The 18,970-nt window shown below is 38.6% G+C and overlaps 1 long non-coding RNA gene across 2 annotated transcripts in view; it reads left to right on the plus strand.

Annotated features, from left to right (window-relative positions):
- Window positions 1–18,725, plus strand: part of LOC131762297 (uncharacterized) — a 61,610-nt gene extending 42,885 nt beyond the window's left edge. The window contains exons 5-6 of one of the 2 annotated variants that reach the window (XR_010842181.1): window positions 17,367–17,468; window positions 18,442–18,725. This is a non-coding gene — a long non-coding RNA (uncharacterized lncRNA). Of the gene's footprint in view, window positions 1–13,152; window positions 13,210–17,366; window positions 17,469–18,441 lie in introns of those variants that run through there. The other variant, XR_010842183.1, reaches the window with a different exon arrangement.
- The last annotated feature ends 245 nt before the right edge of the window (window positions 18,726–18,970 follow it).

The following is an 18,970-nucleotide window of genomic DNA, read 5'->3' on the forward strand; positions in this document are numbered from 1 at the left end:
CTAGCTTTCCTGAGAGTTTGATAAGATTTTCTCATTGTATGAGTATGTAATGGTTAATTTTCTGTTGTCTTGGAGGGTGTTTTGGAATGAGATTAATATTTAAATCTGGATTACCCATCATAATGTGGGTAGGCCTCATCCAATCAGTTGAAGACCTGAATAGACCAAAAGACTGGCCTCCCTGAGCAAGGGGGAGTTTGCCAGCAGACTGTCTGCTGACTTCGTCTGTACAATCAGCTCTCCTGGGTTTCCAGCCTGCTGCCCCACACTGCAGATTGGTACCTGCAGCTTCCATAATTGTGTGAGCCAATTCCATATAATAAATCTCTGTATAGGTCCACATCCTACTGGCTCTGTTTCTCTGGAGAACTCTGACAAATCTAGGGCATAAATAATTTCTAAACAAATAGATTGGTGTATCTTTGCCTACCTCCAGAGAGAATTTATAAATTTATAAATTATAAAGCCCTTTAAAAGAGCTTCTATTTTGATTGACTTAGGAAGCTAAACCTCTTTCATATAAATAGAATTCAAGAAAAGAAAGATTTAATTCCATACACTTTGAATCTACTGGTTTGACAATTTTGATTTGAAAACAATAATAAGTTTTCTCTGTTTTTAACAGGGTAAAAAATAATGTTAGCTAATATTCTAACTTTTGCAAGACCTGGATTTGTTTATTCATAGAAATCCATATTAATCCGGATCCCTAAATCTTTTACTAGTCTTGTTCTTCAGATAAGCTTACATTAGTAATTATTTAATAATATAAAAGCATAAGAAATTTGTATGTCCAACTACACTGAGTTATAATTATATCTTTTAAAAGTATTTGCTCTTGGGCTTCCCTGGTGGCGCAGTGGTTGAGAATCCGCCTGCCGATGCAGGGGACACGGGTTCGTGCCCCGGTCCGGGAAGATCCCACATGCCGCGGAACGGCTGGGCCCGTGAGCCATGGCCGCTGAGCCTGCGCGTCCGGAGCCTGTGCTCCGCAACGGGAGAGGCCACAACAGCGAGAGGCCCGCGTATCGCAAAAAAAAAAAAAAAAAAAAAAACAAAACAAAAAGTATTTGCTCTTAAGAATTTCAGAAAATGTTAAAAACTAGTTACTCTACTTCTACTGTCTATATAAATTTCATAATATCATCTGTCTGACAATCTTTTTGATATCAGCAATGACTGTATTATTTTATAGCATCAACTTAAATCATAATACCAAGATCCTAAATTGGCTTTGAGAGAGACCTTGGACTAATTGAGCTAATAAATAACCTTTGGATGCCCAATTTCTTGGCAGATCAAAACTAAAAAGTAAGAGAATATAAAACAAGCAAGCATAATTTTAATATATCTGCCCTTGTCTCCTGTTTTTATTCTTTAGAGAGTGACCATCAATTAGTGAATTATAAGGATATACCAATGCCTTTGGTTCATATTAGCATACAGGGTACTATTTGCTATGTTACGGACATGCAGAATGAATGAATGTGGCATGTGAGCTGGTGGTACACAAGCAGGCATAAAGAAGATATGATATATATATATATATATATATATATATATATATATAAAATGGAATACTACTCAGCCATTAAAAAGATAATGCCATTTGCAGCAACATGGATGCAACTAGAGATCATCATACTAAGTGAAGTAAGTCAGAGAAATGTACTGAGGATGCCAAGACGTCAGCCTTGGAAAGGTCATATCAAGTATATTTAACCACAAAATAATGCTCTTAAACTCTAGGGTATATACTCATGGGTTTATGATTCCCAGTATGAAGTCACTAAGGATTCTACAACCTGGACATCCAGTCCCACTGGAGATGTATAAACCTAAGGCTCAATAAAAAGCTTTAGAAGCACAGAGCTCTGAAAGTCGGTAGCTACTCAAGTTCCTATATAAGACTTATAGATTAAGATCTGTGATTAGGATATAACAGTTTAACATTTGGCTCCTTTTATTATTCTCCTTTGTATGGGTCAAGGTATTAGATTGTAAAATAACTGCCATAGTTGTTTTTGCCTTTCTCTCAGCTGTCTTCTTTCCCATAAACTCTTTGAACTCCCTTATTTACCTGTCTCAAACAGTTGTAATGGCTGCCAATTTTTCCAACAAGTGGTTTTACCATCTGTCTTTAGACTCCTCTAATAAGACCTGCTAACATATACCTATATGTCTTCACTGAACCTAGGCCCCCAACCATTAGCTGCTGTTCCTAAAATGTACAAAGGCCTCAAAGGAATCCAAGGAATATGAGGATAAAGAGACATGAGACTAATTCTCTTGAATAGGTTTAGGCCAACTAGGAAACTGGATACAAATGGTTCCAAATTTTTAAATTATATTTGTAATTATTCTATTTCTTGAGCACTTCCAATATGTGTTTAAATATTACTATAAACTGTTATCTCAAACCAGCATCTAATGGATGGTACCACATCAAGAAGACACAAAATTCTTCGTCATCCATGGTCTTGGATCTGAATTTGACCACAAAAAGGGAGTAAGTATTTATAATAAGTCCTAGCTCAACTATGGTGTAGATACCAAAGGAAGGACATCAGCAGGAAATATGAAAGATGAACATACCACCTTCCTACTCCACAGCTGAGTCACAAGATTTCTTGGAAAAATGACGAATAACTAAAATTGCCTTCCCTGATAATAATGCAGTCTGCTTAGGTGCAAATTGCCCTGTTGATAGTTTTTAGCCAATCAGCACACCCAAGGACAAAACAAAACAAAACGTTTTGTCATTTCTCCTCTGACTGAGAGTGTTCCCTCCATAAACCCTGTTTTGTCTATTGGATGGCAATCTGTATACAACTAATCTCCTTTATAAATGGGTAAATGTCAGCTGTGCTTTAAATTAATGTCTCTGAGATGTTCTTTAACAAGGGTGATGTCAACATCCAAGGTAGGGAAAACAAGCAGGGAAGTTAGTCTGGAAAGGGGTTAATGTTTGGAACATGCCGAGTTTGTGGTACTTGTAAAGGACATACAGGTGATAAGCAATTAATTAAAGGAAAGATGGAGGCTGAAGCAGAAATTAGAGGTGATTAACACAGATGTGGTACGGAAGATTTTGTAATAGATTACCCAGGAGTGCATAATATTAAAATGGTGAGTCACTACTGTCTGAGAGGAAGAAATTTTCTTCTATCCTTCTAGGTTCTTCTGGTTGGTCTAAGAATTAAATTGACATGAGACAGATTAACAGGAGAAAATCAAACAAAAGCTTAATAACATGTATACATGGGAGAGCCCAGGAAAATGGAATAACTCTCATAAATAACCGAAACCCTCACCTTAAATACCACTTTTAGCTAAAGACAAAAGAGGATGTTGGGGGTTGTTGTTTTGGACCTCAAAGGAGAAGGCAATTTACGTGAAGACGGAAAAGCAAGTGTTTGATAAACAAATGTTTCCTGGGCCACAGAGAGACAATGGAACACAGAGAGAAATTCTAAGAAACAGACTTTGCTAGCTTCCTCCCTGTCTATACACCTAGTTCACACTATAGTTATCTATGCTGATAGTTCCTTTCCTGGAACAGGTCCTCTGTCTACATTCTTTAGGCAGTTAGGGGACCAGCCAACGGTTCTTCATGAGTCTTTTGGGCCTTGATTGTTTTCATCTCGAAATAATCCACATGCCAAAGAGATACTTTGGGGTGGTAAATTTTGCTCTCCTACACCAACAAATTAACTACACCACCATCTGAGGGATGTCTGAAGAAGAGGAGCAGGCAAAGAAGATGGACTGAGCCATGCAATGAAATTAAAGAGGAGCAAAGAAATTTATTTGATCACATATGAAGTGCCATTGCTTTTAAGACATCTCTTTCAGAAATGTTGAAAATTGAGCATCTTAACATTGATGAAATACAGCAGAATGTGGGCTGAAAAGGAGGCATGGGATTTGGAAATTAGGGAGTCATTGGTTAATCCATTTCACTAAGCTGGTAAGTTCAGAACTGGATGGCTGTGAGTTGGAGCAAATGAGAGTGTGGAAGTAGGAACTATTTGCTGACCACTACTTTACAAATGGGAAGATGTGATGAAGCTTGAATGAGGCAGGACACAAAGGAAGGTAATTTTTGTATGAAGAAGAACTGAGCCTCTTTGACAGCTAAGAAGCAGCTGATGGAGAGGTAGAGATCAAAGGTCCATGTTGGGCAGGATAGAGTAGAGTAGCGGAGAGGGGTACAGCTATGGAGTCAGTCGGGTCTGGGTTTAAGTAGTCACTTTTCTACTTACTAGTTATCTGACACTGGACATTCCAATTAGACCTTCTGAGCCTTGGTCTACTCATTTGTAATATCAGGGTAATCATTCCCCTACTTCATAGAGTTGTTGTATGTATTAAGTGAGATTATCCACTTAATGAAGTGTTTGGCACAGTGGCCAGGATGTATTAAATGCTCAATAAACGAGATCTACTATTAAGAGATTAAGAAAGAACATAATTGATAAGCCAAATGCAGGTGGGAAAGGATGGAATCAAGTTCATAGGTGGAGGAATGAGCCCTGAAAAGGAGGAGGGATCCCTACGTGGTGGTACTAAAAGATGTCCATAAATTCTTTGATCCCCTTTCCTTCAAAAAATGGACCCTAATTACCCTCCCCTTGAGTGTAGGTAGTACTTGGTGAATCACCTCTAACTAATAGAATGTGGTGGGAGTGACAGTATGCAACTTTGAGAGTAAGTTATAAAAGGTGTTGTGACATCCATACTTGTTCTTTGGATTACTCAATCTGGGGGAAGCCAGCTGATATTTCATGAGAACATGCAAGCATTTCAGTGGAGAGGCCCATGTGGTAAGGGATTCAGGCCTTTTGCCAACAGTCAGGTGAGTGACCCATCTTGGAAGTTGGTCTTCTAGCCCCAGTTAAGCTTTCACATGAGTGTAGCCCGAGCTGACATCTTAACTGCAACCTCATGAAGGACCCTGAGCCAGGCTCTCCCAATTAAGCTACTTCAAAATTCCTGACTCATGAGACCTCTGAGATAATAAGCGTACTTTTAAGCTACTAAACCTAGGGATGATTTGTTACATAGCAATAGAAAATGAACACTCCCTCTTTCTCTGAGACAGAAAGAAAGTGGAGAACGATAGGTGAGGACAGGCATGATACGGAAAGGAGAAAAGGTAGGTGCCTGATGGTCTCTATTTTCTCTTAAGATTAAAATACAAGACATGTTATTTGCTGACCATGAGGTGGCTTGATGAGACTGGCAGAAGAGACAGGCAGAAAATAGGCAAGGGAATCTACTAGGAACACAAGTAAGATTAATGATTCCCTTTCGTGGCTCTCTTCCTTTATGCCAAAAGCAACCACGGAAATCACACTTGATACTGGAACTAGATCAGCCCCCATGCACTGAGCCTTCATCTCAGGTGTGAAATTTAGAGGCATCACAGCCTGTCTGAGCCAGCCCCAGAGACTGCCTGTGTGGGCAAACTGCTGATGAGTGAGTTCAGGGCTGAGGATGGCTCAGGCTCATCTTGGGAAAGTACTCCCTGCTGTCAAGAATGATTAGCCACAGCTATATAGAGCCTACCATATTATTTATGAAGAGGGATAGAATATCAGAGGGAAATATTATTATAAGAGAAAAATCAACAGGCCTTATGGATTCTGCCACAAGCATATTGCAGTAAAGGGAAAGCCCTACAGTCTTTTAAATATCTCATTTGTATTATTCTTTCATCCTTGGTCCATTTTCCCTCCACCCCTCCTCTCTGGTTATTAGCAAGGGAGCCCTGGGAATTCTCCTGATTTAGCCAGCTATCAATCTTTATCACAGAACAAGGTGGAGCTCCAGCACATAGAAGAGGTCAGGTTAAGGCTGCTTTCTCCCAATTATACCACCTTATAGCCTTGGTCTCTTTAAACCCTAAAGGCCCACCAGGAATTGAATCACTGTGTCTCCTTACAGAATGACCGTTTCTGCTCTACTTGGGAGCTTAACTTCGCTTTGTACTGATTCTGTTTGCAAATTGGGAAACTTAAACTGTACTGCAAAACTGGTACCTTTTCTACATTATACAATAGATTCAATTCATTCATTCATCCTTTCACTCAGTTATTCAATTATTAAGCAACTCATTATTGAGTGCCTACTCAATAATGGAACCTGCATGTACTAAGTGTTGGGAATAAAAAGACAAATACTATGTTCTTGAGGAGTAGCAAAATGGCCTGCTGGCACATATATCATATTTGTTGAGTATCACTCAATAAATTTGTGTTGAATGAATGGTAATTCCTGCCCTCTATGGGCATCCTAGTCTAGTAGGGGGAGGGAAGCATGTTAACAAGTAATTACAATGGTTTTAGTGCAATAGTAAAGGAATAATTCCAGTATTATAAATATAGAGGACTGTATCTACCTGGAAGTTAGGGATGGTTTGATAAAGAAAGTAACATTTGTTTGATCTTGAAGAACAAATAAGAGTTTTTCCAGGAAAGGAATGTAGGAAAAGTCTGCATGCAGCCCCAAATTCACAGGTCTTATTTTTAGCAGGCTTCTTTTCACTACAGTCTAATCCTAATTTGCTAATATAAATATTAATCAATATTTTGCAGGGTTTCAATCTTTTGAGTTTATTTTTGCTTTTGTTCCCTAGGCAGTGATCTGTTGGCAAAGTTAGATGCAAAACAATTATACAGAAGAGATTATTTTTGACAGAGTGGATGAAATGAATTCAAGAAAAAAAGATGTATTTTAAGTTTCTTCCTCAGAAATATTTTAATTTATTGTAATTTCTAAGACAGATGAAGATAGTCTTCCTAAAAATGGTCTCCCTATTACCGCTAAACCTTCCTCTCTGACACCTGGCTGAGAACCCAGAAAACACGCCTTGTTCTTTGCTTTACTGTTACTTGCTCGCTTTGCAGTAGCTTAGGAGCCCATCAGATATTGTACACCAGGCTGGCAGAAGGACTTGGAACCGCCAAATATAATAACCAAATTGGTCACATCATCAATTCATTAGTGATTATATATAGAGAAAAATTTTAATTACTTGACAGCATGGCAAATCACATTATACCACAGAGTAGAACTTGCTAAGCCCACAGATTCCTCCAAATTGGAATTTAGAAAGAACTCTTATTTGCAGCAGCAAACATGAATCAATACTGACACTTCACTTTTCATGACTAAGCTCAAGCATTTTGTCTCAAGAAGCTACTGTCCTAACAACACCTGCCACTGTTACCAATGCTGATTAGATAATTTCCATGAAGTTGTCTAACCTGTTCTATTAAGCCTGTAAACTGCTTTGACAATCTCAAAGGAATGAACAAGGAACAAAGTAAGAAGGATGAGAAATAGAAGCAGCCAAGGAGTCAAATCTTTTTCCAGTTTAATTGAGAATTTTGGATTCTATCACGTTTGTACTCAGCCTTGCCATCAAATTCTTATTTTCAACAGCTTGCAACCCTTACTGCATTTAATAGAGGTTGATGGTTGATGAGCATTTTTATACATAACTGCAGTTTCAGAATGATTCTCAGGTGTTTAAACAGCAAAGCCATGCAATGCTTCGCTGAGTCAGTCCCATGAGAAAGGGTTATCACCTGCCGAGCCAGGCAGTGGTAAACCAGAGCAGTACAAAGATTTAGAATCTTCCCTTTCTAGCTGATATACCACTGCTTGTCTTCAATTTTCTGGATAATTTAGGATTTTATTTAATATGATTTTTCAAGAACTGAACAATCATCCTAAACAAATCAAGGCCAGACTATTATTAACACAGAGCAGCATTTCCCACAGTCTCAGTACTGTGCTCTCCACTTCAAAGGGGTTCTGTGACAGAGAAAGTTTGGGAAAGTCAGGAGTAAACAGAGCTCACAAGGTTTCGTTACTACAGGCATTCCTCAGATTTCTTTCTTTCTTTTTTTTTTTTTTTGCGGTACATGGGCCTCTCACTGCTGTGGCCTCTCCCGTTGCGGAGCACAGGCTCCGGACGCACAGGCTCAGCGGCCATGGCTCATGGGCCCAGCCACTCCGCGGCATGTGGGATCTTCCCAGACCGGGGCACGAACCCGTGTCCCCTGCATCGGCAGGTGCACTCTCAACCACTGCGCTACTAGGGAAGCCCCCTCAGATTTCTTTGTGTGGTAGCAGACATCATGGATCTCCAGGAGGAAATATAGAATATAGTGGTTTCCAGCTCATTTGACCACAGAAGCTGTTTTTTTAAAAAAATCTGTATTGGAGTATAATTGCTTCACAATACTGTGTTAGTTTCTTTTGCACAACAAAGCGAATCAGCCATAGGCACACACATGTCCCCATATCCCCTCCCGCTTGAGCCTCCCTCCCATCCTTCCTATCCCACCGCTCTAGGTCATCGCAACTGAGCCAATCTCCCTGTGCTATGCTGCTGCTTCCCACCAGCCAACTGTTTTACATGTGGTAGTGTATATATGTCGATGCTACTCTCACCAGAAGCTGTGTTTGAATGCAAGACCATCTGATGGGGTTGATGTCCCACAGAGCATACTTTGGGAAATAATTGCTGTTCAAGTATACTTGTTATTCTCGAACACTCCACATTGTTAATAGAGCAGTGGACACGCTAAGAAGGATACTCCAGGGAAGGGGCAGCATATTAGTGATGACTGACTTTCCCTTCCCACGGCATCCACTGACTACCTACTAGGGGCAAGGGTTCTGGCACCATCCCTTTCAAAATAGTAAGGGCCTTGCATTCCTTGAGTGCAGTGCATATGGGAATGGGAGTGACCTGTTAGGGAGACATGTCAAATCCTTTAACCTCTTCACCCCCACTTTAAATCAAAGGAATTTGATGTCCAAGTTACCTACCAATATTCTGCTGTTACCTCTCACAACCACTAATTAGAAACCCTTGGAAATAAAGTTTTTATTTTTCTATATTTTCTGTTGAGGTGAAATTCACCTAACATAAAATTAACCATTCAAAATGAACATTTCAGTGGCATGTGATATCCAGTTTATTCACAATGTTGTGCAGCCACCTCTTTCTAGTTACAAGACGGTTCCAAAATAAAACCTCATACCCATTAAGTTACTCCGCAGTCCCCTCTCCCCGCAGCCCTGGTAGCCACCAATCACCTTTCTGTTTCTGTGGACTTACCTATTTCATATAAATGGAATCATACAATATGTGACCTTTTGTATCTGGCTTCTTTCAATTACCATAATGTTTTTTAAGATTTACCCACATTGTAGCATGTGGATGTAGCATCTACATCATTCCTTTTTTTAAAAAAAAATACATCTTTATTGGAGTATAATCGCTTCACAATATTGTGTTAGTTCCTGTTGCACAAAAAAGGGAATCAGCCATATGTATACATATATCCCCATGTCCCTTCCCTCTTGAGCCTCCCTCCCACCCTCCCTACCCCACCCCTCTAGGTCGTTGCAAAGCACCGAGATGATCTCCCTGTGCTATGCTGCTGCTTCCCACTAGCTATCTATTTTACATTTGGTAGTGCCTGAATGATTTCCTACTGTATGGATATATCACCATGTGTTTATCCATTTATCCCTTGATGGGCTTTGGGTTGTTCCCACCTTTTGACTATTGTGAATAGTACTGCTATGAACGTTCATGTATTTGAATACCTGTTTTCAATTCATTTAGGTATGTACCCTGGAGTGGAATTGTTGGGTCACGGAAATAAAATTTTGCTACTGCAGTTTTGTGGCACATAAGGCAAATCAAACAGTTCATATGATTTAGCTAGCTTGAGACATAGTTTTTATGCATTGGGAAAACATGCATATAAAATGCACTACCCACAGGAAGCTTAGAGAATGACTTACTGAAGCAAGTTTCTTCTCTATACACAAAACATACCTATTTCTCCCATGAATACCGTTCATTTCCAGTGATCCATTTGAGTTTGTGTTACTCAGCTGTATAGAGTGTCTGTTGTCTTCTCAGCCAATAAGCGTTTAACAAAGACAATAAGTAGAGATGCCTTTTGGTAGCTCTATTATTGGAATGTGTGGTACCCATGTGAAAGCAGAAATAATAAAGAAGAAAAAAGGTTGACACCAGCACTAGATCAGCTCTTCTGGAAAGATTTTGAAATATCCAGAGTTGTATTATAGTCAGGTAAACCAGCTTCACTTGCATATATGTCTCCGAGAAGAGTTAATTATCAATTAAATATTGTTGAATAGACTGAAAACGTGAAATCCAAGAACATTAATGGAGCAGAGAACCCAAGCATAGTTCTCACTTACCAAAAATGTTTCCAAATGCTTAACCTAGGCCTCAGTCCAAAGTCAGTCTTCTTATGGGGACATTAAGAAAAGCTGGGCTCTCATCTAATTACTGTGCATGGTATTAAGAGTTTTCTGAGTTTAAATTTCTTTCTAGGAAGAAAAGAATGAGGTCTATCACCAAGGGAAACATTGGGATTTTCATTTAAGTAAATCTACATTCTAAAATGTTATTACTTAGATTACACCTATTATTAACAGTAAAAACATGCAGCAAAATTTTTTTTACATTTTAATTTCAGCTGAATTTAAAGTGTTAGAAATAACATGGATATATAAGCTGAGAAAATGAATATATTATGATGCAGTTTGTCAGACTTTAACATTAACAGTAGTAAATCTTGAGAATGGTTCTTCTGGATCTAATATACCTGTGGTAAATAACATGGAGATAGCTGAATTGCTGTATATTTCCAGGACCTTCTGTAACTGATTTAAGGTTGGCTGGAGGATCTAACAGATCATTATCCTAGAACATATGTGAGACCTTCTTCAATGCCAGATTAGGGAAATATTCTTGTTCTTGTATCCACTGACATCTCAAAGAGCAAAGAGGGAACATCCAGATAGGCGTCGTAAGATTCTACAGCTTTGGGGCCTGCAGAATGAGGTAATATCCTTCCATAGAGCAAGGTTGAGTTGATCTGGCCTAATTATCTGATTGATGTGTTGAGAGGTAGGCCAACTTGGAAATGTATTTGCTGCATCAATTTTCTCTTTAGGCAATTTATTTAGTCATTACCCTCTTTTTATCCTTGTGACATGAGATCTCTAGATATTGACCTAAAATTACATAAGATGTGAATTTAATAATATTAATAATATGTATTTTTAAATAACAAAAGAAATATAAGAATACATGCTCAAATATGCAAAAAAAAAATAAAAGAATACAGAATGAAAAGATGAAAGCTTTTTGTTCAACTTGCTCCCCTCGCAATGCCATTTCCCTTCCCACAGGTAAGCACCCTTAACAGTTTGGTGGATGCCTTTCCAAAGTGTATAGTTATAGATATAAATAGACATAGAGATAGATATCAAAAGAGACCATTTACCCAAGCACTAAATAATAAACTTTATTGGAACTATTTTTCAGGGTTAATCTCAAAACAAGGATACAGATTAACTATCAAATCTATCAATCAAATCTATCAAATTACTGAGAAATTACTGCCTCCTGGAGTTTTACTATTCTTTTTTTCCCCAAAAAAACATTTTGGGGACTTCCCTGGCGGTCCAGCAGTTAGGACTCTGAGCTTCCACTGCAGGGGGTTAGAGTTCAATCCCTGGTCAGGGAACTAAGATCCCACATGCTGCGAGGTGCAGCCAAAAAGTAAAAAACAAAAAACAAAACAAAAAAACAACCAAAAAAACATTTTGGGTTTAACGTATTCTGACGTGTTTCCCTGTCATATGCCAGACCATAAGTTGGGAGGAGACATAAATACTACTATGGCTAATAAAAGTTACACAGGATCCCATATATTAGAGCATTAGTATAAATTTTAAAATAACTCAGAGCTGAAGTGCCTCTCAGTAAATCAAGGAAAGCTGGAAAAAAACCAAAGAGAAAAAAAGATTTGGGAGCCTGTGCAAAGGGTAGGGGTGATTTTGACTCTGGTTCAATTAATCAGCAAGTATTTACTATTCATCTCTGCTGTAGTAAGCATTGTAGGTATACAGAAATATAAAATGTGGTCCCCACCTCCAGTGGGTTTATTATCACCTGAGAAATCAGACCAGCCAGACAGAATGGAATCAGATAATAAAGGCTTGCACAAGGGCTTGAACTTGATAAAGTGATAAATAGCAGGCAGCCTCTGAAGGTTTCTACTCAAAGGAGTGATACAATAAAAAATCCAAAAAATAAAATTAAAAGTCTATGTCTTTACCCCCTTGCATCCCTTCATTTCCCCTCCATAATTACTGCCCCAGCTCAGGCTTTCATGACCTTGCCTACTGCAGTGAACTTACATCCAGCACTCAGCCATCTCCCCGTCCTACCCCCTCCCAGGCCATCCTACACACAGCCACAAGGAGTTTCCAAAGGTTCAGGAGAGGGCTCAAAAGTAAAAAAAGTCTCCTCTTTGACCACCAAATAGTATGAACGTCTGAGTGAAAATTCAAGGCCCTCCCATCAACTATGCTAATCTCCTTCCAGACTTGTCTCCCATTTCCTGATACAAATCCATTGCTCTGTTGAAGTTGAACTACTCACCACTCCCCAAACCCATGTCTGTGCTGTCTTCATGTGATTTGCACCCTTAACGCAGAAAAGCAGAAAAGCAGAGTCCAGGAAACTGTTGCAGGGATCCAGGTGTGTGATGATGACACCAGGGCGAGGACGAGGAGCATGGGAAGGCAGAAACGAAGGGAGGAGTAACAGGTCTACTGACTGATTGGCTATCGGTTCCAAAGGAGAGCAGAGATCAGTCAGAGGTAACTCATTTTCGGTTTTAGGCAGTGAATAGATTTCCTTCCCAGTAACTGCTTATTCCACATCCTTGTAGTTGTTGGAGGTTCCTACTTATTTCATACTGCCAGTGTAACCTGGGACCACATATAATTAATAATAATTTCTTGAAGTTTCTTAGTTTTCCTGGGTCTCTTCCATGTATTCGTGTTATTAAACTTTTGTTTGATTTTCTCCTGTTTTAAAAAAATAATGACTTCTCTATACTTTAGGTCAGTAATATATATTTATTTAAAACAATACAGGCAGAGCAAAATACTTTAGCTCCCAAAGGAGCCAGAAGTCTTCAAGATACACTCTAAAATATTGTTGTGGAATTAAATATGCTGCTTTTCTCATAAACTATATGCATTTAATAAGAATTTTTATTTCATTACCAGAGTGGTTTGGAGTACAGGGTGGATGAGATTGCCTTGTGAAAACTCAACTGGATCTTGGTAAGGCTGGAGCCAGGCACTGGAAAGAACTCAGGACTCAGATTTTTCTATCTCCCTTCTCCCCTTAGGCTGTGGTCTGCTCTCTTCTCTGTCACTCAGATCACCTTCCTCCTCTTCTCATTCCTTCTGTTGTAAACGTGGCTGAGACCAGCTCAGAGGGTTACAAGCTACAGTCTTGGCACCCACAGAGCAACCTAACCCTTTCAGACTCAAGTTCAAATTCCCAGGGAAGAAAAAACTACAATGAGCAGGAAAACCAGATCCCTGTGTCCCCAGATCAGTGCTTCCTTCTCTGGAAGGAAAATCTACTCAAAAGACAAATTACAATTGGAAAGTTGTTTGGTAGGCATGGAATCACACCTCCAGTCCCTCAGCAGTCCAGTCTTCTCTGCCATAAAAAAGCACCCGTATCAGTCCTTTCTACCTTCAGTCCCACCACACTAGTCCAAAGCCTCCACATCTTGTCAAAACTTCTGGAATAGCTTCTTTACTTGTCTCTTAACTATCATTTTTATCCTTTTGGAACTGATTCTCCACTCAGGATCCAGAATTATCCTATTAAAAAGTAAGTCACATCATATGCCTGCCTAAAACACCCCAATAGCGTTTGATTTCTTAGAATAAAATCCAGACTCCGTATCATGGCCTTCAAGGTGTTACATGAGCTGGCCCTTGCCTACTTCTCCACCTCATCTCCTACCACTCCTTCTCTTATTCCTTCCACCCTAACCAGCTGACCACCTTGATGTTCCTCAGACATGCTAAACTCACACCCGAAGCCTTCTCATTTGGCTTTTATTTTCCTCATGGAAGAAAATGCATTGATCAATGAACACAGGTATCTGGTTTATCTGCCGCAGTTCTCATCTTATACCAAAATACTGGCTTTCTGATGTATACACCCATCTCTCATGAGTCTGGTTGTGCGAATCTTCTCCCAGAGCCAAGATTAAATTTCTCAGCCCACGGAGCTAAGAGATAGATTCATGTCACCCAGTCCCTTTCTGTGCCACTGAAGTTCTACCGCCCCCAAATGGCCTTGCCTAAGCAGCCAGCTGCCCTTCCTCAGCAGACACACTGCCTTCTCACCATACACCTCTTCAAACTTGCCATGATGTGCAAATGTTTTGCCTTGAGGTGTTCTTTAAAAAATGATAGCGCTGAAATTGATGGCAGCAATGGTATTCAAAGTGGATGAGTGAGTTGGTCCACTGAGGTGTGAAAACAATTAAAATTTTATTTTTAATCTGAAATATTAGAATTTTTATTTATTTATTTATTCTGTGGCCGTGCCTTGCAGCTTGCGGGATCTTCGTTCCCCTACCAGGGATTGAACCCAGGGCCTCAGCAGTGAAAGCGCAGAGTCCTAACCACTGGGATGCCAGGGAATTCCCTAGAATTTTTTACTATGCTTTACCTTTACTGTATTTAGTAAATCTATACTAATATAAGAATTTTCCTTTAACACTAGAAGTCACAGTCAGATAGTCATCATCTGTCTCTCTTTAAAAAAAAAAAATTAATTAATTAATTAATTATTTTTTTGGACTGTGTTGGGTCTTCGTTTCTGTGTGCTGGCTTTCTCTAGTTGTGGCGAGCGGGGGCCACTCTTCATCACGGTGTGCGAGCCTCTCACTGTCACGGCCTCTCTTGTTGCGGAGCACAGGCTCCAGACGCACAGGCTCAGTAGTTGTGGCTCACGGGCCCACTTGCTCCGCGGCATGTGGGATCCTCCCAGACCAGGGCTCGAACCCGTGTCCCTGCATTGGCAGGCAGATTCTCAACCACTGCGCCACCAGGGAAGCCCCATCTGTCTCTTAAGGGATATGAGGTACCCTGGGGGAGGGGTGGGAGTGCCTTCCTGAGGAGCTGTTGCCAGTGACACTAGCCCTCCTTCATTCACTTTCTGTGCTCGTGGTTTACTGTAATTTGCTTGGTTAAGTGGATTTCCAGAGAACTAACTAATTCTCACAGAGGAGATTTCTGCCAAGAACTGGACTGAAGCTCTTACTAAAATTGTAAGCACAAGAAAAGAAAAAAGAAAGGGACAGAGCTGATGTTTTTGACTTCTGGGACAAACTCTTCATCACCTACCTAATGATATAAAAATAATGATGATCTAATAAGATTTGACAAGGTTAGCTAGAAAATGGAAATTTATAGGAGGACTATTTGAAATATGGATTTTTATCCACTATTATTTATAATTAACTTTGCCTCACTTGTATGTTTTGCATTGATATGACAGTTAAATAGTTATTTTAAAATTTTCTATTTTGTGGATATCATATCATATATATAGTTTCATATATATTATTTTATATATATAGAATATGTGCTCAAAAATTTTAATGATACAACCAAAAACTTTAAGTCCACTGGATTAAAAGATGGCATTTAGAAGAAATCTGATCTCGTTACCTTTATTATCAAGTAATTGAATGCTAGTACTATTATTTCATAGTGTCCTTATAGATATGATAGAGATTGTACTTGAAAGCGAGCTATTAATAACCAGTTATATGTAGACCACGAGGGCTTTACAATTTGATAAATTTGGGAAGCAACACCCAGTGATGACTCTAGAATCAGATTGCTTAATCTCTGCTTCAGTCATCGCTAACTACAGCCTGGGGCAAGTTAGTTAACCTACTGCACATCTGTTTCCTCAACTGAAAAATGAGGATATATTAGTAATTTCTGCATAGGGCCACTTTCAGGATTAAATGAACTAATATATGTAAGAGTTTAGACTGGCATTTAATAAGCACTCAATGAATGTTGACTAATATTAACCAGGCTTTTGTTAAATTTGTCCTTTTTTTCCTAAGTGTGCTTTGCTTTCTTAAAAAAGTTTAAAAACTTCTTAACTTTAAAATTAAAAAAAATTTTATTGAAGTATAGTTGATTTACAATGTTGTGTTAGTTTCAGGTGTTCAGCAAAGTGATTCAGTTATACATACATATATATCTATTCTTTTTCAGATTCTTTTCTCTTATAGGTTATTACAAAATATTGAGTATAGTTCTCTGTGCTATACAGTGGCTCCTTGTTGGTTATCTATTTTGGTTAAATTTGAAAAGACAAAACCCCTTGTTACCTACAGCCTCTTGTTGGCCAACAGGGGTCAATACATGGCAACCAACATGGGGAAGCTAAATAAAATGCTTCACAGGGGTGAGAAAAGATTTTCCGTGTCTGAGGAAACATCAATGTTTAACTTCAGAAAACTTTCACAGAATAGTGTTGAGAAAAATCAGTCACCATAAAATTAAGCAACTAGTGAGAAGTATAGGAAGAGAAAAGAAGTAAAATACCTTTAAAAGTAATTAATTAAATAATAAATACATTTTAAATGTTGAAAGCAGTTTAAAACACAGAAGGATGTTTTAAATGGTATTGCTCCGAAGCAGAGACCTTGGGAATTCATCGTGCAATAGAGAGCTATCTCGTCAAGGAAAGCAACTTGCTTACTAAAATGACCAAATATGTATGTCAAGTTCTGCTTTAATGTTTGGGGGGCAGGAGAAGGTATGAACCTTCCTATTTGCAGATTATATAACAACAAATTTGTGATTGAATGCTCACTATGTCAAGTGCTTTACCTATATCACCATTTTTCTTTTTTGAATTTTTAACATGAAAATATTCAAATATATAGAAAAGAATAATAAAACAAGCATCCATATATGCACTCAGTTTAACATTTAACACTTTCCATATTTTAATTTTTCTGAATTATTTAAAGTGTAGATAGCAAACATTTTACCCCTAAATACACCAATATGTGTATCTAAAAAGAGATATTTGTCTACATAAGCACAATGCCATTATCATACCTAATAAAAAACAAACTGTCTATTATCATCTAATGTTTTAGTCTGTATTCAGATTCTCCAATTGCTCACAAAATATCTTTTATATCTGGTTTATTAAATCAGAACCAAGGACAAGCCATTGTATTTGGTTATGACATGTCTTAGGTTTCTTTTAATCTAAAACAGCCCTCCCTCGGTACTGCTTTATTTCTCTTCTTCTTTCTTTCTTTTTCTTTTTTTATGGCACTGAGTTAATTTAAGAAATTGAGCCATTTGTTCTGCAGGATGTCTCACCATTTGTTCTGGATTTTTCTGATTGTCTACTTCTATCCTTGTAGTTCCTGCTTGATTATACTGAGGTTAAAGATTTTTGGAAACAATACTTCTCAAATGATGCTGGTGCTTCATACTGTATCACATCAGGAGACACATAATTTCAGGTTGGTCCATTTTACTGATGATAAGATCGATCTAGGTTAAGGTGGGAAGGGGCCAGATTTCTCCACTGTCATTATGGATTTCCCTGATGACTGGCACATAATCCCTTGCTCTATGTGAATATCCTGTTCCCTATCTCACTTTCACCAATTGGTCTCATTGATGATCCTGGCATGAATCAATCATTCCACTAGGGACTGCAAAATGGTGAATTTCTAATTCTATCCTTCATTTTACATTATTTAGCTGGCATGTTTTTGTAAAGAGAACTGTTTCCTCATCAACTGGGGCCATTTGGTTACCCTGAAATACAGCTGCAACTAGAAAAGCAGGATAAATGGTAATTTTCTTAAATTACCACTTTTCAGAGTAAAGAGTTGGTGTAATAGTCACTGCCAGTAGTATGGCAAAGGAAGTTTTTTTAAAACTGTTGTTTTTTTAGATTTGCTTTGCACTTTAGTGGAAATGAATTTTATGTTTGACATTTTAAATAACTTGCGGTTATTAATTTTGATGCTCAAATTGTTCTAACTTTGGCCAGTGGGCATTCCTTCAAGCTAGCTTCTGTGTTCTTTTCAAAGGACCTCGTTTTTTAATACCTCCTGACTTTCTGTCACATGATGTTCTAAGTGCTCCTATTATTTCTCAGCTCTTGACCCGACTGACATCAGCCATTTCTCCAAGGAGCCCTGGTACCTTTTAGTGGAAAAGTGGTATTTAGAGGTCAAAATCTGGGTGCCAAGGATAGTCATTGCTTCTAGGCCCTGAGTTCATATTAATATTTTCATTTCAAAGTTAACAATATAGAGTTTTTATATCATTGTTATTATACAATACTTCTATATCTTTACACTGGAGCTTTTGCACCTAATAACATTAACAAAGTTACTTTTAATACTTACACCAACCCTAGGAGATAGGTGATCATAACTTATGTAATTGTGATCATAACATCTTATAATCTCTATTTTAAAGGAGGAACCAGATCATTGCAGCTCTATTTACAATAGCCAGGACATGGAAGCAACCTAAGTGTCCATCGACAGACGAATGGATAAAGAAGATGTGGCACATATATGCAATGGAATATCACTCAGCCATAAAAAGAAATGAAATTGAGTTATTTGTAGTGAGGTGGATGGACCTAGGGTCTGTCATACAGAGTGAAGTAAGTCAGAAAGAGAAAAACAAATACCGTATGCTAATACATATATATGGAATCTAAAAAAAAAAAAAAAAAAAAATGGTCTGAAGAACCTAGGGGCAGGACCGGAATAAAGACACAGACGTAGAGAATGGACTTGAGGACACGGGGAGGGGGAGGGGTAAGCTGGGACGAAGTGAGGGACTGGCATGGACATATATACACTACCAAATGTAAAACAGATAGCTAGTGGGAAGCAGCTGCATTGCACAGGGAGATCAGCTCAGTGCTTTGTGACCATCTAGAGGGGTGGGATAGGGAGGGTTGGAGGGAGACGCAAGAAGGAAGAGATATGGGAAC

Source organism: Kogia breviceps, chromosome 9 (assembly GCF_026419965.1).
Source record: "Kogia breviceps isolate mKogBre1 chromosome 9, mKogBre1 haplotype 1, whole genome shotgun sequence".
NCBI classification, from domain to species: domain Eukaryota; kingdom Metazoa; phylum Chordata; class Mammalia; order Artiodactyla; family Physeteridae; genus Kogia; species Kogia breviceps.